Source organism: Pinus tabuliformis, chromosome 5_1, assembly GCF_031772625.1.
Source record: "Pinus tabuliformis cultivar Carrire ecotype Pingquan chromosome 5_1, CPIR1, whole genome shotgun sequence".
Taxonomy (NCBI): Eukaryota; Viridiplantae; Streptophyta; class Pinopsida; order Pinales; family Pinaceae; genus Pinus; species Pinus tabuliformis.
The window spans coordinates 738,734,908-738,758,109 of record NC_142305.1 but is presented as its reverse complement, the minus strand read 5'-3'; the positions used below and the strand labels follow the sequence as shown (position 1 = coordinate 738,758,109).

The following is a 23,202-nucleotide window of genomic DNA, read 5'->3' as shown; positions in this document are numbered from 1 at the left end:
CAAACTGGGTCCTGCTAGTAAAAATGGTCCCATGAGCTGATTCCTCCACTTTTTCCACTCCAAATGCATTAATATGGTTAAGATAAAATATAATGATCCAATTCGGATCAACTGTGAACTTCTTTCTTTGACCTCCGCCCTCCGTCGAAGTTTCTGCCTCGACCACTTTAGTATGCCATGCCAACAGGGTCAGCCTCGTCGAGAGGGAGGGAACCATCTTTGTGCAGGGTGTCCCGAGTCTGGACACAACTCGCACTTAGATACTTTAGACAATAGGAGACTGAAGAAGTTGTTTCCATCTCACTATCTCACTCCCCGGGCCATGTTATGGCCCCTGCCACTTTGGAGTCCATCGCTGACCAACTTCAAAATATCTAGATTAACATGGATATTCTCAAGGACCACTGCTATGAAGATCACAATGAGCTTGTGGCTTACATAAATGAGATCCAATATAATCAAAATGCAATTATGAAACAATTGGATAGCCTTCGCCACAACCACCCTTGCACCAATGACCACCTTCACAGCTTGGAAGAGAGGGTGGAACACATTGATTTTCATATGCATGAGCATGTCGGTTACTTTGCAGCTCCCCCTGTAATTCCCCCTAATCGCCCTCCTTCATATGCTGCCATTACTTATGGTTATATTTTTGTTCTCTTTTAGTATGCTAAGGCTACAATGCCTATCATAAGTAATGGATGTCAACTTCTTTGTGTGGTTTCCTTTAGGCCTCGATCTCAACGAGTTTGATCAAAATGAGAGAAAAAATCATGTTGAGATGATTTTTGTAAACAATGTTTTTATGAAAATCTAATGAAATTACATTAAACAAAAGAATAAAAACTAAATATAAAACATAATTATATTGATAATCCATGGAGGCAAAGCTAGCCTTATTCTTGTAATTGAAATAGGGTAAGCATACAACCACTGTGTCATTGGAGAGACTCGACCAACCGAACTCTGCTACTATTTCACTAAGATGACAACTTCTTTCACTTCCTTATGACTTAGGAGAGCACCTATCTCAAGCAAGCAATGTTGTCGTAATTTCTACCCTTGTTTAATACGTAAAATCTTAAAATTAGATTTATTTAACTAAACACAATTCTCAAAATAATTCGACATGTGATATTAAAACATTATTTTTTTTATTAAAAAAGAGGGAGCTTGAACGATTAATATATTTGATTTAAAAATGCATTTTGTATTGAAAAAAATAAAATAAAATAAGAACTAAGTGTTAGATAAAACTAAGTGTTTAAATAGTTATGAGACATTACTAAACATGAAATCCTTTTTTAGGCAGAGAGCTAATTGACTTTATAGTAACGCATTATAACAATAAATATATAAAAATGAATGGGTATGATTGGTTCAACTTCGCTCTAATATCTAGCTTCGAAGGGAAAAGGGAAACTTTCTTACCGCCTAACACAAAGGCATAATTTGAGTCACCAAATTGGACTGTCCTCTCGCCCCCCCTGTGAAATGTAGTTCCAAGTGTCTTCCGTGTACATTCTGGTGATACATGTATCGAGCATTTAGGTGCTGATTCGGCCTGGCCTAAGTTGGATAGGTGAGTTCCTTGTGCTCGTATCTGGGTCTCTACGAGCCTTAAGGGGGTGTGTGGCAAGGGGGGTTGATCAGAAGGAGATTTCGAGTGTCATGGTTATGCTTGGTTGTTCCTAAGAGGGTCTTGAACCACTTAGTATCCTTTTCTTCCTAGGTTTGATGTTCGACCATTGTGGCTGCTGGGCCGGGGTGCTGCTGTGAGTGAGAGTAAGGCCTCTATTATGTATAGTAATTATTATTTTTTATATATTTGTTTATAAAAATTCAATAAAAAATTATTTTAAATAAGTAATGATTATAAATAGTTTGTGTAAAATTTATAAATGGTGAAAACATGTATGGATTTTCAATAAAATTATATTTATAGAACGTGATTTAAAGGGGTAATTATAATTTATTAGTTAAATTTCTTTTGTTATGACTTGAGGTATAATACTATGATGATATTTAATGATATGATGGTATCTAGTATTTAGACATAGTTCTGATGAGAGGATAATGATGCACATGTGGTTCTTATTTATTTATTTTGTTATGAAAATGATGGTGTATGCTCATGATGGATATGACATGCATAATGTGGCATAGGGATTACGATGTTATAATATGAGATTATATTGACATGTGGTTAGTTTAATATGTAATGTCATGATATATCTTTAATGCAAATATGTTGATGTTGTAACTTATAATGATATTTCATAAGATGAAGCATGTGGTAATTGCATGTAGATTTTATGACATGCATGAACATGCAGTTCATTATTATTCAATATGTTGTGATTAACAATGATGTTATGTTCTCATGATGAGATGCAAGACTTGGCATGTGATTATTTTCTATGATACTATGATGTTATAACGAATGCAACGGTTGCATGTTGAGATGTGGTGATTGGTAGGACATCCATGAAGGAGCCAAGAGGGCCTATTTATTTGATGATCTTGTGGGAGCCTATACCTACAAGCGAGAATATGTAACACCATATGGGTTTGGGACATACTCAATCAACACTACATATTCCAATGGTTCCTTTCTCTTGTATAGCTCCTAATGGATAACTTTCGAGGGGCTATGAGACCATCTTGAGGAGCCATAGTATCTGATATTTCATTGAGATGCTGAAGTCTAGTGGGGGTGTAAGGAATTTGATGTTTGGGGCTATGCACCTTAGTGAGTGTGGAGGCAGTGGGCCAACATTTCGAGATGCCTGGAGTACTACTGCATTGAGTGCTAAGCCAGGTGTCTGCCTTGGGGCCAATGATATCTGAGCGGAGCATGAGCCTTGGGGCCAGTCTTGGGCTATGGTACAGACTAATGAGGCTTTATGCCTGGATCCGAAAGTTGGGAAAAAGGACATGGATTCCTTGGTATTTCCCTAGTGATGTGAAAAGTTTTGATGCCTACTCATTATACTAGTTCAACAAATGGTGTAGAGCAAACGTGAAGTAATAAATAACTAAATAAAATAAAATGTTAAATGATTCTCTTAACTTTGAGACGAAGTTCCTTAAAGAGGGGGAGTATGTAATGCCCTTAATAATAATAATAATAATAAATAGATAAAATAATATTAATATTAATATATAAATAGATAAATAATAAATAAGAAAAAAATATATTAATATTATATAAATAATAAATAATGAAGAAAATATAATAATTGCAAATAAAGAAAATAATAAGTAATAGACTGGAGTTCTAAATAAATATATATAAAAATGAATTAGAAAAATAGTAAAAATAAGTGAAGTTAACAAAAAGTAAAAGGAAATGAAATAAGAAAGAGTTAAATTAAGACAAATATTGAATTAAGTAAAACAAAAAACAAAAAAATGAAAGTTGCATGTTTACACATGGATTGGGTGCATGTGGATCCCTTTCCAATTCCCTTCCATTTTCAGAATAGTTGAATCTATTTAATGGACTAAGAGGGGAATGAAATGATTCATTCTTCTAGAGCAGAGTGTTGAGAGGCAAAAGAAACCTTGGCAGTAGTACATTGATTTAGGGCTTGGAGCTGGCTAGTTGTAAAAACATTACGTGTAGATGAACCTACGGTTGGGTGGAGAGTCTTCCCCAAAACATTGTTACGGTTAGCGAGATTAAAATAACATTCAACTTTGAAATCACAAGTAAGGAATATCGTCGCTATAGGTGAGTCATCTTTGCTCATATTTTGTTCAAAAATTCCATGCTAATTAGTGAATAATTTAATGATTGAGTTTGTTTATTTATTATTAAAAAAAGCACTGAATTTTTGTTGGATGTTATAGTATTATTTAATATAATTGATTTTAGATTATAAAATTTAATGAATCAATATCATGAAAAATTTATTTATTTAAATAATTATTTTTTAATAAAACAATTAAACTTATTTACTAATTAAATTTGTGTAAATATAAATAAGACATTTTAAGTCGTGAATTATTTATTATACCTTCAATACCATTAAAAACTTACATAAGTGAAAGTACAATATAATAATTAGGCCGATAGGCCTTTCTTTGAATCAGTTCAATCGTCTACACTTTTGTTTTCCTTTTAACACTTGGCACACACTTTGTAAAACACTTGTATGGTTAAACTTTAGACACGTCATTTTTTTTCGCTACACGTATCCGCCCACTGCCCGAGTTTTTCTAGTCGCCAAGTGCAATAACAATGAATTAGTTACAGTAATAATGAAATTAAGGCGCTGTAACTGATTTTTTCTCATTGGTTTGGATGGCAAAGAGCCAAACAAGGGTGTAAACCCTGATGAGGCCACTGCATTTGTTGCAGTAGTGCAAGGTAGCATTCTTAGTGGAGAAGGTGGAGACTAAACTGAAGGTAAAGTAGGTCCACAGTTTCTGCATTTTATATTGTTTAGTTCTAAATGAATTTTTGGTTTTTTATCCAGCGATTTAAAATCTTGTTGCTCTTATTTATGTGCAGAAATACTTTTACTGTATGTGGCTCCTCTAACCTTGGGTATTGAGACTGTTGGTGGAGTGATGACAAAGCTAATTCCAAGAAACACTGTTATTTTTTTTTTTACAAAGTCAGCTACTATTTATATTCAAAAAAGATAGGGGAGGCTAAGCTCCATTGTTATAGGGTAGTGTAGATGAGAAGTAGAGCAGGGGAGGACAACATTGAGAATAAAATCCCTTTTTCTTCCGTCATTCTTAACTGTATGAAAAACTGAGCTAGTATAGACTAGAACAAACTGAAATAACAAAAGACATTATTTGCAATTCATGCTTAATCAATGCTTATGTGGTTGATTTGATGTGCTGTGGATTCTTCAAGGTTGCCATCAGCATCTCTATTTCTTTCATTTGCTGAGCTGGTACTTGGAGCATTATTTTTTTTCCAGAATATACTTCAGAATATCCATGGACTCTTTGACATGTTTGCACCTGTTTCAGAGGTCATTGAACTGTCCCTGGAGTGAAGACACTCTGTGATGTAAGAGATTGAGGTCAGCCTCATGTTTCTCCTTATTAATTTGAGCCTGAGTGTCAATTTTGGTATCCAAGATCTTCTGCTGTGCGTGGATTTGCTCCAGCTCTGCCTGGAGATCAGCACAGTGGAAGTGATCTTTGCTTCTTGCCATGCTTTCAAAGAAATTTGTTGAACCTGAGTGTAGCACAAGCCTATAAAAGCGCAGCTCCAATGGGAAGAGATCTAGGATAGAGAGGTAGTAGGGGGCTTTAAAAAGCAAAGGGATAGAAGATCTGGATGAAGAATGATGAGGGAGATGTGAACGCATAGAAGGGGAATGCAAGAGCAGAAGAGGGAAGAGGGAGGAGTGATTCAGATCGAGGGGGACCATGATTAAATACAAGTGCTTGGCCAGAGAATCGAGGAGGTATGGAAATGCATTCACATGAAAATTGAGAGATAGTTCACGGGAATGGTATGAAGACAGTAGGAGCGCTTGTGAGAAAAGACGGAGGCTGAGTATTTGGGTTGAATTCAAAGATTTTATGACATTGATATCCTCTGCAATAGATTTGGAGGAGATTTTAGGTGACCTGTGAGCTAAATCAATCATGAGAATAATACAAATGTCAGCGAGGAGGGATCCGATGGAACTGGACACCTCTGCAGATAATCTGTGAGGTGATTTATTTCTGATTATGGCAGAAAACATTGTGACTCAGAGGCGTTACAACGAAGAATGCCAATAGGGTGGAAGCAGGCTCTGTTTGCACGTGTATTTTCCTCCTTGTTGAGAGTGCAGAGTACATGATAGAATCGAGCTTCTTTCATCTGATGGGCAAGTGCTTGGCATCTACTGATTGATTGTTGTAGGATCACATTGGAGGTGCTTCGGTTGTGTACCATCAGGCTAATGATAATAGTCAAGTCTCCAATGATCGTTGCTGTGTGTATGCCAAGTTTTTGAAGCTGGAGGAGACCTTGGTAGAGGGCAAGAACTTCAGCCCTGTTATTGGATAGATTGCCTAGTCCCCATTCATAGGCAGTTATGATGTCTCCATTGGCGTTACAGATGATTCCTCCAGCCCCGACCATTCCTGGGTTAGATTTAGAGGCACCATCAAAGAAAAGATAATCGGTGTTGCAGTTTCTGAGCCTCATCTTTCATTCTAATTTTCCAACTGTAGCTAGAGTTGTTGCTACTGTTGGTGTTACTCCTGCTGTGGGCGTTGTTGTTTTTGTCCAGCAAATACCCTATGAAGTTCCTTTCTTCCACATAGAGATCAGTTGTGTCAAGTTTCCCTTGACTTTTAGCAGACATTGCTTCCAATGTGAGACTCCATGCCTTATTGTATAACTTCCTGATGCTAGTTTCTTTGTCCTTGAAGACCATGCGATTTCAAGCTAGCCATATGTTCCACAAGAGAGAGAATGGTAAAGAATTCCATACTCTACATGCAACGTTGTTTTTCTTATGCTACCAAGGGTAGTTTCTTTTCCATAGTTGTAGGGCTTCAGCAACAGAGCTGTTGGTACCCCAAGGTAGGTTGATGTTCCGGAAAGCTTCTCTCCAACAGGCTATGGCAAAGGGGAAATCTATGAACAGATGCTGAATGGTTTCTTCAGCTGCTTGACAATTTGGACAGCGGGATGGGCCAATTACCCCACGTTTTTTTAGATTCTCAGAGGTGAGGACTTTCCCTTTTAGGAGGACCCAAATAAAGAATTTTATTTTTGGGAGGGTCTCCATTTTCCAAGCTATTTTCCACTGCATCCAAATGGGCATGGGGTGTTCATCACTGCAGATCTGTTGGTAAGTGGCTTTGACTGTGTAGTTGGAGCCCGCGGGGTCCCAACGAAAGCCATCATCACTGTGGCGTTTGATGGGGGCAATTCCATGAAGATGGGTTTGAAGATTGGTGAGGCTTGCTTCCATTTCAATGGGTATATTTGGGAAGGTCCATCCTTTCCAAATCTGAGACTGGGGGTCCCACTGAGATATCTGATCCCAATTATGAATCCCCATGCTATTAATAAAGGATAAGATCTGTTGAGTACTAGGTCTGCTACTAATGGTTTGCTAGCCCATTATCTTGTATGCTCCAATTCTAATATTACTTCCACCCTTGGGAACCTTGGAAATGTTTTGTGTAAGGAGGGGGGTTGCTTTCTTACACAACCCCCAAATTTTAGAACAAGATCTACTAGGGATTTCATGATCCAAGAGTTGCTGCCTTGGGGAATTGAGATATTTGGTTTCTAACACTTTTTTCCACCAAGCAGGCTTGCCATTAATGAGCCTCCACACAATATTGCCACCAAAGGCTAGATTTAGGAGTTTTGGTCATCTAATTCCAAGCCCTCCTTCCTCTTAAGATTGAATAACCTGTTTCCAGTTTATAAGGTTATATTTCTTTCTTTCATTTCCCCCCCTTGCCAAAGAAAGTGACGAAGGATGGCCTCCAGTTTGTGATGAAAACTAGTTGGGGGTTGCAGGAGCTGGAATTGATATAAGGTTAAGGAGGAGAGACCTGATTTTAGAAGAATTAGGCACCCTGTTGGGTTAAGCCACGAGGTGCCCCATTGCTGCACTTTCCTTTTCATTTTTTCAATAATAGTGTCCCAGACTACAACTTTTAGATTGCTAGCACTTACTGGCATGCCCAGGTAGGAAAAGTGCCCTTAATCCAACTTGCAAGGGACTCCAAAAGTGTTGGCAATGCTATGTAGAGTTTGAGCAGAAGTGTTCCAACCATAGATGCAGTTCTTGAGGTAGTTGACCAAATCTCCAGAGTAGCTCATATATTTATCTAGGAGGGATTTGAATTGGTGAGCTATGATGTTGGAGGCTCCTCCCATTAACAGTGTATCGTCGGCAAATTGGGAATGGTTTATGTTCTTAACTCCATTTCCAAATTTGATCCCAGTAATAAGTCCCATACAACGATTGTAGTCCAAGGCCCTGCTGAAGGATTCAGCCATCAAGATGAAAAGGTAAGGAGAAAGGGGACAACCTTGTCTTAGACATCGGGAAGATTGGAAGGAAGGCCTTGGTCTACCATTAATGAGAGGGGAGATCTAGGGGCCAGTAATGCATGCTTTGACAAGGTCAATGAAGGGCGCGACAAATCCCAATTTGTCCAAAACAACAAATAAAAAGGAGTGCCTAACTCGATCGAAGGCATTGGCTAAGTCAAGTTTTAGGATGAAGCCTTTTTCATTTCTAGTTTGGCTGGAATGAATGGCCTCTTGGACTAGAAGGATGGAGTCGGATATTTGTCTGTTGGCCAAGAAACCTCCTTGGTTTTCAGAAATGAGAGAGGGAAGGAGAGGTTTGAGGTGTGAAGCAAGGATTTTGGTCAAGATTTTATAAGAAGAGTTGCACAAAGAAATGGGCCGGAAATGAGAGAAGGATGAGGGTCTATTCTCTTTGGGAATAAGGGCAAGATGAGTGGCATTAGTGTATCCTCCGATTTTGCACTTGCGCTGAGCCCATCTTATCATTTTGACAAGGTCATTTTTGATAGTTCCCCAATAAGTTTTGTAAAAACAAATGGGGAAACCATCTGGCCCAGGGGCTTTGTCTGGCTGGAGCGTCTAGATGGCATTTTGAATTTCATCCTCTTCAATTTCTTTGATTAAGCTTGCATTGATTTCCTCACTGATTCCCATGGGCAAGTGCTGAAGAAGATCTGAGTAGTCTTCTACTGCTTTTGTCTTAGTTAAGAGGACATTGTAATAGTCTGAGGCAGTCTTCTTAATAGCGCCCTGAGCAGTTTGTAGATGGCCTTCCTCGTCAGTGATGGAGGTGACATTATTCCTAATTTTCCTGATTGTGGCCTGCTTGTGGAAGAAGCCAGAATTTTTATCCCCTCCTTGCAACCAAAGCTGTCTCGATTTTATTCTCCATTTTTGTTCTTCATCTCTATTGGCACAATAAAGCTGGAAAGAGAGATTGCCTTCTAGTGCTCTACATTCTTGGGAGAGTCCTTGTTCCTCTATTTTGCTGTGGACCCTTTCTAATTCGCTTTTTATTTCAGCTTTGGCCTTCTCCGGTTCTTTGTAATAATTCTTTGCCCAATCCTTTAAGGCAAATTTGGTCCTCTTCAACTTGTTTTCCCAAATGAATCTCGGCGATCCTTCTATGTGCTGAATCCATGTGAGTTTGACAATCTGATCAGCAGTGGGAATCCTACTCCAAAGTGAGCTGAATTTAAATGGAATGGGCCCCAAGGGGCAGTGGGCCTCAAAGAATAGGACTGTAGGATAATGATCAGATGTCGAATAGGGAAGGACAGCAGCATAAGCAGTGGAGTAAGCGGAAAGAAGAGAGACATTTATCATAATCTTGTCTAGCCGCTCCATAATATTATCTTTGCCCAATCTGCAGTTGTTCCAAGTGAATCTGTGGTTTTTTGGAACAATGTCAACTAAATCGTGTTCCTACATGATAATTTCCACCTTTGTTCTATGGGGATCATGGGTAAAAATACCTCCTCTCTTCTCATTGGAGTGGAGTATGAGATTGAGATCTCCGCCAAGAATAACATTACTATTATCTTCATCATCTATGTCTGTTTTGAGAGAAGCCCAACATTGCTCTTTATCTCTGATGTGATCTGGTGCATAGATATTGTAGATGATTATTTGTTTGTTATCTGATTGATTCTCTAGAGTGACTTTAATCCAATATTGACTGATTGTATTGGATATGCATGTCCAAGTACTTTGGTTCCAGATGGTGGTGATTCCGCTGGAGGCACCCCTTGATTCACAAATGTAACCTTCATACTGCTTGAGCTGATCAATGATTCCTTTCATTTATTGATGTCCTTGTTTTGTTTCTTGAAGCGTTAAGATTCCTGGTTTCTCATGAGCTATCAGGTCTTTCACGGCAACAATTTTAGAGGGGTGCCCAAGTCCCCAGCTATTCCAGGATAGGACCTTCATCATTGAGTATGGGGTATACAGAGAGTTGCTCACCCTCCCTGCTCCTTGTGTGCTACTTCTTTGCTATTTTGCCCCAGAATGTAGGTTTCTATGGGGTTTTGTGTACCCATGGCTATGTCTTTTTGGGCATTTTCATCCCTCTGCTGCTTTATGGATTTTCTACCTGGTCCTTGTTTTTTATGCATTTCCAGATTTACACCGTGCTCTTTGGAGGAGCTCCTGGTTGTGCAAGTAAGGGGAGGGTCATGAGATGAAGAGGGAGAAGTTTGCGAAAGGGGGATGGGGATGGGGGGGACATTTCAGGGAGGGAAAGGGCATCAAAGGGGTTAGATGATTCCAAAGGAGTCTCAGAGTGAGGAGCAGTGGCAGAAATGTTAAGGAGAGGATCCAGGGAGGAGGTGGAGGGGGGAGCTGAGTGATTAATCTTGGGAGGAGCAGCTTCAAGGTTTGCCTTAGGAACGGAGGTAGTCTTTTTTTTTTTTATAGTTTCCCATTGCTCATCTTGTGTAGCATTTTCAACATCAACTAACTTAGAGCAGTGGTTGGAAAAATGGCCATATTCGTGACATACCTTGCATTTAAACGAGATCTGTTCGTAGTCCAGCTGCTGGATGTGAGTCCAGTCATCCACTTTGAGCTTGATAGCTTCCAGAAGACCCTTGCCGAGATCAAATTCAACACAGATGCACGCACAAGCTTGCATATTGTCCTTTGGCTCGCTGCGATCAATAAACTTCCCAACAGCATTACCGATGGCTCGAACCGATTCATCTCCCCAACAATGGAGAGGGAGATGAGGAAGCCGGACCCAGACCGGGACTGCACTAGGGACATCAAGTTCGGGATCGAAGTCTGGAGTCCATTTGTTTAGATACAATCCTCTGGAATCCATGAAATATGGTTCGTTCCTGAAGATTAGATCCTTGTCTTCTCTTGATTCAAAGTGGAAGGTGAAGTATCCTTTCCCACATAAGCGAATAGAGATTTTGCTGCTTATTTTGTCAGCCCAGTTCCGCTTGATCCACCTTTGTACTGTCTTCGGGGAGGGCCACAGGCCAGTGAATTGCCCGATGAGGCCTCGTTCTGCTAGAGAAAGAGCTGCCATATGAGGAACGGCTCGAGGAAGAACTAATTCTTGCAATCCATCCAACTTCTTTACAAATTTTGAAATTGCAGGACAAGGACGCTGGGGCAGAAGGGATTTTACCAGGGCGGAGAAGGCCATTTGGGCAGCTGCCACCTCCGGGGTTGCATCCAGAGGGGCCATGGAAAACAGGAGGGCCAAAGGCCACTAGCGAAGGAGGACGTAGGCTCAGAGCAGAGCGGCATGACCTAGCTGAAAAAAAAAACTTCAAAAGGTCTTCTATTTGTTGCTACTAATTTATTCAAGGAACACTGTTATTACTACAAAGAAGTCTCAGGTGTTTACAAACTATCAAGCCCAACAAACAACCATGTCAATTCAGGTTGGTCTAAAATCTTTTATATCGTTCTTCTAAAAATTGCTTGATGGGTTATTTCAATTTTTACAATAGCACGGGCGTAGGGAGGATGATTGACTCATTCATTTTCCTTTGCAAGTCTTTGAAGGTGAACAAAGTTTAACAAAAGATTGTAGAGAACTTGGGAGATTTGAGCTCTCTGGAATTCCTCCGGCTCCAAGGTTTGTTTCTATTCCTTTGTTCATGTTTCTGTTTTTGGTGAGTCGAGTCTGGTGGACCGGAGAATCAAACCTGTAATATGTTGGCAGGGGAGTTCCTCAAATTGAAGTTACATTTGAAGTGGATGCCAATGGTATCTTGAATGTTAAAGTAGAGGACAAGGGCACCGGAAAATCTGAGAAAATCACCATCACAAATGACAAAGGAAGACTGAGCCAAGAGGAAATTGAAAGAATGGTGAGAGAGGCCGAAGAGTTCGCAGAGGAGGACAAAAAGGTCAAGGAACATATTGATGCCCGTAACGGTTTGGAAACATATGTTTATAACATGAAAAACACAATTAACGACAAGGACAAGCTTGCTGACAAAATCGACTCCAATGATAAGGAGAAAATAGATGCAGCATTGAAGGAGGCCCTCGAATGGCCAGATGAGAACCAGTCAGCTGAGAAGGAAGATTACGAGGAGAAGCTCAAGGAAGTGGAGTATGTTTGCAACCCTCTTGTGACCAAAGTTTATCAACAGTTTATCAACAATAAGGGGGATCCTCCTCTGAAGGAGCAATATAAAACATTGTAGCCTGTAGGATGAAATTTGTGGTTGCGGAAAGCGCAAATAGTGTAGGATGAAATTGCTTCTGCAGAAAACAGATATTATCGATTTATTTTATCTGTTAGGACTAATGTAATAGTTGAACATTCAGACCTTTAAATCACCTATTAAAGGATGAGAAATCTGGCATTAAAGGATGAGCAATCTGACATCAAGATAATGCCAACAATTTCACACCTATTGGTGCTGTGGTGTACTTGGTGGAAAGGAATTCACTTGAGCTCTTCTCTGGAAAGGAACTATTTTGAGCTCTTCTTTATGTGAATACTCATTTTTGGTATAATGATATTTTGTTCAATTTGTTGTTTCAATTTGGGTCATTCGATTGTCTAATTCTATGTTTTTGAATTTCCATTCAAAAGAATGCAACAATCTGTGTTTTTCGTTTTTTGCAAATTTGGCCATTTGATTGTCTAATCTTGTGTTTCTAAATTTCCATTCAAAATAATGCAACAATATATGTTTTTATTTTTTTGGAATCTATGGAAAGAATGTAGTGGTTTCAATGCAACAATCCATGTTTTTGACTTTTTGGAATCTGCCTACCAAACTACTTCCTTTTCCAATTTTTACTGCTGCCTCTTTCTGGCTAGACAAGATGTACAAACTCCATCTGCTTCTTTAACTTAGTGCAGAGTCAGACTATAAAAACTATTAAATGCCCATACCAGATAAAAATTCAACAAATCAAGATAAAAAATTATTTAAATGCCAATACCTCTCATGCCAAAGTTTGTCTCAAATGCATCCGTTTCTCACTGTTTTACTACAGTATCAGCAAATGTGAATAAGCCTGCTTCTTCAAAACCCATTGCAACTGCCCTGTAGCAGTTTTTCTAATCTCTAGTGACACACTTGTTGGAGTTGATTTCAATTTTAAAGGCTTGCTTAGCAATTTGACTAATAGGAAGCAAACTCTTCTTTAAACCAGGTACAAACTAGACATTACTATTGTTTTGTATCTCACTATTGGGTATTCTAATAGGAACAAAATCTGTATCTCACTATTGGGTATTCTTATAGGAACACAATCAACTCGTGGACCTCATGTGTATTGCCATCTCCAAGTGTGTGTTACAATCTCTTCTCTACACTTGTGTCCATAAAAGATAAGTGAACCATTCTTTTATGTTTGTTATGTGTTGTGTGGCACCTGAGTTGTACCATGTGTCCTTTGACTCTTTCCTATCAACTGAATTATTATCGACAGAATTATTTTTGTCTATTAAACTTTTCACATGAAAGATCATATAGGTTTTCCCTACATTCTTCTTCAAATAGCTTGTCTCACCACAATAGAAACAAATCAGACATTATTCTAATTTGAATGAAAATTTTCTCTCCTGCTTTATTTGTTTCTGATTGGGTTTTCTGTCATATCTTGGTCTGAAATTTTCCTTCTTACATTGTTCTAAAATATTTTCTGCTTTCTTTTTCCTTTTCTGTCGGTTTGGCAACAAAATCATTATCGTTTTCCTTGGTTGTTTTCCTCCTCAAAATTGTTTATTGTGCTGCTCATTTTGCAGCGAGAGATCTTCAAGCTCTTTAAAGTACAAAGACAGTGTTGTTACTATAATTATCAAAGTCGTTGCAAAATCTTTGAAAGAACAAGGAAAACTACTTAAAATAATTAAGGTCAATGCTCTCTTCTATCCTCTGTCAACCTGCAATTTACTGATCTCTAACATGTCAGCTGATTGGTTATTGAACCTTCTTCTTAAATTATCAAGCATCACAATTTGAGAGTTTCATGTACTACTAAAAGCTTTTCCCAATCTTGAAGGGTATCCTCAACATCCTGGACATGGGGAATATGTCGTCTGCAATTGATAGGGTGACAATCGTCAAAGCCTCTCTTAAATTGTGGTATGTATGAATTGTCTTCATCCTTTATTCCCTAACAGCATAATTCTTCCCATGTAATTTATGGTAGTCAGAAAGCATTCCTCCTTGTGTAAGTCCTGCCATAACTGCTCCTTCCTAGACGCATATCAGTTTTAATAAACCCTCAACCCTGTGTGTCGGTTTCAACTCTTTGGAGAAAAGCAAGGACAGAGAATCTAGTCCTGACTTCAAACACCAAAACCCAGTTTTTGTTGGTTGTACTGAGGGAACATTTAATGAACTGTTTCACCCTGTCAACCAGAGGTTTCAATGTGTGACCAGCAAACCAAACAACACTTTCCGTTTAATAAATTTACTCTCTTATCGTACCAACAATCTTCCAATGCTACAATCAACTAGTAGTCATCCATATTCATGTGACAGACCATACAAACAACAATGATTTTCTCCAATCAGCAGCATGAAAATAACATATACGATACCTTCATATTTTTCCTCTTTGTTTTCTTGATGATAAAGTTTTAAGAATACCGTGAATCTGAAGATACGACCTGCTGCCTCCAGATAGCAGTAAACATGAATAGCATCCAAGGACAAGAGCAACAACGAACTCTACCTTCAACTTTTTCCTCTTTTTTTTTTTGATGATCAAGTTTTAAGAATACCTGGAATTTGAAGAGACAACCTGTTGCCTTCAAATAACAGTGAACATCAATAGTAGTCATTGGACAGGAGCAACAATGAACTTGTGTAATCAGCATCTGGTCACAAAAGCCTCCAGAAAACAAACCAAAATGATGATTTTTTCAGCAGAAATGTATTCTTATTACCATTAACTACTTCTTCATGATGGCAGCAACATCATCTTCTGGAGTGGTCTCTTCAATGTTTCATATTCTAAAGCAAAAATGGTTCCCTAGTTATGTTAACTTTTCATGAAAAAGCAACAAATTTAGCATAAGTGGCAGATTCAATAGCAGTAGTAAGGAAACCTCAAATCTGGAGAAATGACATCATCAAATTCTACGCCTGGAAGGATTTTTCTTCAAAATTTTGCAATGAACAACCACAAAATCAGCAGCCACACCAATTGGAAAACCACACAAGTATCCAACAGATGCAAAAAAGTTGTAGTAAACACAATTTATCCAGCACATAAAAAACGCAATGTCACCTCAGCATTCTTACAGCATCATTTCATCTGTTGCAGTGTTTATGTGGCAAATGCATACATCATCCATACATTATACTATTAATCTATTCATTTGTGCAGCTTACAAAATGACAATACAATTTCCAAGCATCATAATGGTAATAAAAATACAAACAACTGCAATAATTTAATGGAAAAGCAATGTTAGTGTCTGCAATAAATTAAGCCATGCAATTCTTCTTAGCTCAAACGTACAGCTCAAACATATCATTACTAATGCTGCTGCGCCAATCTTCAATATGTTGGCTCCAATAAATGCCACTGATAGGCTGACAAAAGGTCTACACATCATGGCTATCAGCTACAAAAGATTTTTGTTGGAAATGATATCTCTACCATTGTTGTAGCTGTGATACCACATTGATTTTGAGCATGAAGGTTTTCACAGTGAGTAATAAATGTAATGTGATTTTCTGGAATTAAATGTGCTGGAGTTTAGAAACATTTCGATGTTTTGAGTGGACATCACGGTCATCATCGGGGATCAAATTAAAGCATTTTGAAGGATAGAAAAGAGTGAGACCTTAAACCAAATAAATAGGAAATCAGTAATTGCTCTGCTTAACTTTCCCTCTCTTTCATCCTTTCTCTTTCTATTTAATTTCTATTATTCCATCTAAATTATTAATAGTATTAATATTAATAGACCACTTTTTAATAGTATTATTATTTTATAACTAATTCCTAATGATTAGTTTTTTCATTTCCTATTTATTCTATTTAACGGCTCATTCTTTTCCATTTAAAAAAAAAATTTAGTTGGATCCCTTGATGATGGATGGAGTGTCCACTCAAAACATTAAGATGTTTGTAAACTTCCATAGTTTATTCTAGAAGATTGCATTACAACCATGTTGATTTTTGAGACAACACACAAAAAAAGACTCATGAGAGAAAATAAAGCGGACATGAACTCACAAAAGAAGAGAAGGAGAATATGATAATTGATCGCTTCATTGATTACTATGGGACAATTATGTTATATAAGTTCATGCACAAAATCAATAACCAATTGAAAATTGGAAGGCACTCTAACCGGAGAAATAAACCCAATGAGATTTTAATTTATAAAATTTGATTAAAAGGTACGCAGCATTGAGTAATTCACTAACATTTGTTGTAACATAACACCGTGAATTATTATAACCTTCAAGTTTAATTGAATGTCTGTCATTTCTAGCAAGGGTGTGACAATCTACTAAGTACATTGCAGGAATTAACAAAGAACAGACCATAGTAGTGTAGTATGTCTCTAAAACCATTTGGCTTCTATAGGTCTCTAAGACTATTTGGCAAGAGTCGAAGATTAATTTTCCCCACAGAAATACTATTTTGCTAGAAGGTATTCGAAGATTAATTTTCCCCACAGAAATACTATTTTGCTAGAAGGTATTATGTTGTTGTCTGTTGGAAGGTATTATATTGTTCAAGGTGATCAGTCAACAACGAAGGTATTATGTTGTTCAACGTAATCAGTCAACAACTTTGAACGATACGATGAATGGAAGGTATTATATTGTTCAAGGTGATCAGTCAACAACGAAGGTATTATGTTGTTGTCTGGAAGGTATTATGTTGTTCAACGTGATCAATCAACAACGTTGAACGATACAATGAATGAAACGATACGATGAATGAAGCCAATGATACAATGAACGACGTGTGCTTCAAAATATCCATTAAGATCTCACATTTGGAAACCAATGTGATGTGTGCTTCAAAATATCCATTAAGATCTCAAATTTGGAAACCAATATACAAATGTGTTCCTTGTCCAATTTAAAAAACCTTTACAATTTTTCTAATTTAAAAAACATCCATTAAGCTCTGAGCTCTGGCACTTGGAAACCAAAACCAACACACGCTTGGAAACCAAAATGGAAACGAAAACCAATGTACAAATTCATTCCTTGTCCAATTTAAGAAACAAACTATCGGTATGTTTTGCACTTTTTGGGGCAAAGGCAATTGCAAGTAATAATTAGTTAGGTTGGTCTACCTTTTTGTTGCTGGTTACCTCTGTCATTGTCATTGTTGTGTTGTGTTGGTTATATCTATGATTTCATCGTGTACCTAAAACAATCAATTATTATAATATAATGGATTAATTTCAATTAAATTTTACAATTTTATATTTATTATATTTAATGAAAAAAAACATTTTTATAACTTATAATTATAATGGATTAATTTCAATTAAAATTTACAATTTTATATGTAAATTTTAATTTATTATATTTGATGAAAAAAAAAACATTTTTATAACTTATAATTATAATGAATTAATTTCAATTAAAAATTACAATTTTATATTTATTATATTTATAGATTAATATATAATTATAAAAATAAATATTATAATTCAATATAAAAAATTAAATTTCTTTTAAAATATAATATATTTAAATTAATTTGAAATACACATTATTATATATAATACTAACATAATAATAATATCTAAAAATATATTATAAAAATATAATAACATTTATCATATTCCAACATTTAAATTAATTTTATTTTATTTTTATAAATGGATAGTTCAACCTATGATTTTCAATTTAAAATTAAAGATTTTAATGTTTGAGTTCATGTTTTATTGATGATGATGATGGTTAACATCCACTAAAACCAAACTTTCCATCAAACTTTCCATTACACACCTCGCAAATGCCACTTACAGTAATGAGGATGTTAGACTTTAAGCTTCTCAATATTGTCAACTAACATCTCCCATGCCACATCTTATGTATAAAGCATGGCCGGCTAATTAATTCTATGTTTTTCATTTGATTTGGTTGTGTTGCTGGTTTTTTTTTTAAGTAAGATGTTTAGGAAAAGTAGGGTTTCTTTTTAGCTTATTTTTTTATTTTATTTAACATGTCTCTAAAATTAGATTCTTATTTTTATATAGTTTATTAAAAAAGATTATTTAAATTTAAAAATATATAAATGATTAATATTAATATTTTCTTTTCTTTTATTTATTTATAAATATTAATATAAAAAAATTAATTTGATATATCAATTTGAATAGTTAAATATTATAAATTATAAATAAAATCTTCCACTGTTTAGCAAGTTCTTTTCCTGTGCTAAAATTCTGTCATGTTGATATTTCCAACGTTTGATTTATTATTAAAAAATAATTTTAATTTGGGTGAAAAAAATGTGTTCCTATTATGTTAAAATTTCCAACGCTTAATCATAAATAGTAATTTTTAATTTCAGTGGTTTCGGATTTATTTAAATCAATTAGAATTTTTTACTTATTTTTTTGTAACATATAAATATAATTTTTTTATTGGGTTATACATATATATTCCCAAGTAATTTTGATTAGTTGGGATTTAATTTGGGAAATTTATTGATTTGACTTATTTTGAATGATTGATTGGATTTTATTATATAAATAATTGAGAGAAACGAAGAATAATAATTTGTATAATTTTGATTAAGGATTTATTTTATTTTGGGCAATTTATTGATTAGGTTTAGTTTGAATGATTGAATTATTATAACATTTATTATTTTAAACCAAAATACAATTCTTTCAATCTAACATTTCTATTGGCCTCTCTTTGCACCTTTTGGAGCAATTGCTAGTTTAGACATTTTCAAACAAATTTCACTGCACATATATAGATGAAATATTAATTAGTTTATTTGTAAAACCAAATTTTTAGCAAGCACAATTTCTTACACGCCAGACATAAAAATTATTATTTTAACATTATTTATTCAAAAATATGAACTTTTAGCTAACACCATTTTGTACAAATGAAATTTCAAAGATATTATTTTAACATTTTTGGTAAGAAGGTTAATGAGAATTAAAAGAAAAGTTATAATATTTAGAAACATGTAATTAAACATTAAATAAAATTATTTTTAAGAATACCTAAAATTTAAACTTTACCAAAAAAGGGTTGGTTGTTTTGGTATAGAATGTTTTGTTCCAAAGCTGATACTTAGAATACATGCAACGAGTTTTTGAAACTTATTTTGTATCCAAAGTACCGTTAGAAATTTACTTGACATGAGTCATGGATATTTGAAAATATTATTTTGAAATGGTTTTAAGGTAACTTAATAGGTCAACTAATTCACCTTTTGTCCATTTCATTTACCCAAAACAACAATATGATGAAATTTTAGAAGTTTTATTCTATTTGGAGAGATAGTAGGTGTGGGGATGAAAAAACTTCAATGGGATTATTAGAAAAAGAAATAATTCATATTATCATTTTGAGGAGTATTTATAAAATATAGTAATTTAAATAAAAATTTATTTCACTAAATTTTGTAAACATGATTTAAATAAACATATCAATAAATTCAAATAGTCAAATTTCCAACTTAAACAAATTCTAATAAATTAAGATATCTAAATCCAAATAAAATATAATTTCAAAAAATAAAAAAATATAACAGAAAACACTAATTTTCAACCCAAAAAATGCCATATAATTTGAAACCTAATATTTATACATCCTAATTGTGAGAATCAAATACATCCTAATTTTGAGAATCAATAAATTACTACCATAAAAGTCATTCTAACTAAAACTTACATTAAAATTTTTGAAAACTTAATTCCAAATATCAAATAAGTTTACACGCAAGTGTATAAAAAAAATACCTTTTTCTAATAGATATGAGTTTTGGGAGCTTTGATCTTTGATGATAACAAAGAGCCAGAGATGAGCTGAGGCTTAAGTAGGTTCAAGGACAAAAATATCAACACAAATATGATGTGCCAAAGGGTTTACAAATAATACAAAGCTAATATTGATTTTTTTTGCCTTGCTATGAGGTAATAGGCCATTCGATCAGTATAGGCCTGGGTTTTGAAAGCCCTCACCTTTAATGTTTACGGAGATTCTAGTCGAGATGAGGAAAAAGCGGGCGTAAAAGACAAGAATATCAACTTAAAGGCAGAGTAATGAAGTGACTTTGTGTTAAAAAAAGAAGTGGTAGTGGTTTAATGGCCATAGTTTATGTAATGAATCGCTATAATCCATTCTATATATCATATAGAAATTCAATCCACATGGCCCAGAAATAATGAAGGATTTTGATAGGCTATTAAGTAGTCATCAGCACATAGCATCTTTTACATTTTATTTGATATTTTTTCCTCTAAAAATTTCACACACTCAATAAAGGTAATTTGTCATTTTATAATATTTAACTGATTATAATATAAACAATTAAATATTAAAATGACAGTTTTTATTTTCAAATTTTCAAATTTAATATATAATTATTTCAAAATATTATTAAACTTCAAATTAAATATATGACTCTTATAAGATATTGAGAAATATTAAATAAAATTTTGTTTTTAATATAAATTCGTTCAACAAATTCAAATAATAAGTACTAACTCCAAACCGTTTAATTTTCATGATTAAAAATAAAAATAATTTGATAACAAAAAACAATTAATTTTTATTATTAAAAATAAAATTAATTTTATAATAAAATAAAAATTTTATTTAAAACAAAAATATTATTTAAATATTTAAAAAAATATATTTATTTTAAGAAAAAATATCACAACTAAATTTTAATTTTAATTTTAATTTTTCTATTTAAAATTATATATATATATATATATATGTTTATGTTTTCTGCTATAAATGGTTTTCATTTTTCAATTCTTTTCTTACCATTTAAATTAGTAATTTAAAATTCTATAAAAATTAATTGATATATATTTTATAAATATATTTATTTCAACTTATATTATAATTTATTATTATTTTTTTAAATATCTAAAAAAATATAAAATATTTAATAAACTTAAATTTAAATATTTTATTAAAAATTATGTTACACAAATTAATATATTAATAAATTATTAAATATGAAAGGTATAATAGAAATAATTATGTCGACATTATTATTAATTAATCCTCAATTTGATTTCCTTAAATTATATAATTAAATGAAAAGCCAAATCATTATTATACCATTAATATCACTTTAACAAAACTTTTAACCCCAACATTTAGCCCAAAAAAATCAAGAAATGATTGATATTTTATTTTATCATAAATTTACATTATCTTTTAATGCGTATTATTTAAAAGGGATTTGAAAAAATATTCCCTCATAAAATATATGATCCGTTTTAACGCTAATATCTATCAAATGTTTATCACACTTTCAAAATGACGTATATCCACACATTCTCTTTTCAAACTTATAAACTCTAAAAGTAATATATATACTAAGATGGCTATCGAAATTCATTGTCAAAATGAACGTCAACATCAATCCAAATAGTCACACAAATTAGAACCAACATTTACATTTTTCCTCAAAACAGAATGCTATTAAAATAAACTTACAAAGAGAATACGATTCAACCTAACCTACGAGAATAGCAAAGGAACCGGGTTCTCTCGCCCCGAAATGTCATGGATACCCTCCTCATCATTATTATATAATGTTCACTATATTTATTATTATTTTGATATATTAATAAAATACGTGAGCCGAGATATCCGATCTTGAGGAAAGTGAAGGTGAGTCAAATTAGATGGGCACCCAATCGATAAGGATTTTGGTTATTTTCCCTTTCATCTCTTTGTCGGAATAATCAAAGGGAGTGGGATAGCGGGTTGAGAAAATACCCTTCGGGTTTCGCGCCTTTTTTGTTATCGGCGAGGTCTCTTTGGCGACCCAGTCTTAACGTTAACAATGAGCAGCTAACGTCCAAAATGTTAACGTTAACTTCCATCTCTATCTCACCTTAACAATTAACTATAGTTAACGGTCGTTTAAGGGTTCGTTGTCGAACACCAGTTTGCAAGTCAGCTACGACATGACAGCTCACCCGAAGGGAACCAACCACACACTGGCCGAAGTGACAAGTAGCCTGTCTTCACCAATGGTGACCTACGATTTGTATACAGAGTGACGACTCCAATTTCGAATTTGAATAAGCAAATCCACCCAAATCCATTAGCAATTAACCCCATTAACAAGAGATGGTGGGGAGTAAATGTTCATAAATCCTCAAATATGTCACGCGTGGTATGTCAGACGAGGTCGCGTACAGTCAAATTTTGCTGCTGCATCTCATTTCATTTCTCTCCTTTCATTTTGACATTCAATCTCATTCATTCCGTCGAGCGAGGAGAAAAAACAAGGGAGAGGGAGACGACCTTTCATTCCATCGAGCGAGGAGAGAAAACATGGGATGGTGAGAGGAAATAAGGGAGAACGTCGAGAGGAAACAAGGGAGAGTGCAACAATTCCGACGAAATGAAACCTCCGAGTGAAACCGTTTTGTCGAGCTCTCAACAAAACCGAAGAGAGTTCCGTCAAGCGAGGAAATGGAGCTCCCAAGGAAATAGGGGAGAGTGCAACCATTCCGTTGAGTGAGATAAAAACAGGGGAGAGTTGCAGGCGATTTTTAAAAATTTTCCCAAAGGCCTATTGTGGCCTACTGTTTTCAGAGGGAGAGTTGCCTACTGTTTTTAGCAATCTCGCCGAATGCATTTCTCTTCTGCGAGAGAGACAAGGTGACCATTTCCACAGGTAAATTTATTGCTTTAGCTCTAGAATTTACAAATTAGCTCTACAGTTGTAAATTACAAATTATATGCATTTTACCTTAAGATTTTTGCTTTGGGATGTTGTTCCAAGGAGTTGCCGCAAAGGTGACAAGCGAGTTGCTACAATGGTGACTAGCGAGTTTCCCCTACGACACTTAATTGGGTCGCCATTGTGGCAACTCACTAGTCACCATTGTAGAGCATTAGCATAAGTAGTGGTTGTTAGAGGTCAAGGCTGATTGAGTTGTGACAACTAGCTTGTCAATTGTCATTTATTTTCTTCTCTTTTCTTAGTGAGCTAAACTAGATAGATGGCAGTGAATGATATTCAACTTA

The 23,202-nt window shown here is 34.9% G+C and overlaps 1 pseudogene; it reads left to right on the top strand.

The window, feature by feature from the left end:
* The first annotated feature begins 4,296 nt into the window (after positions 1-4,296).
* Positions 4,297-12,204, top strand: LOC149167064 (luminal-binding protein 1-like; annotated as a pseudogene).
* The last annotated feature ends 10,998 nt before the right edge of the window (positions 12,205-23,202 follow it).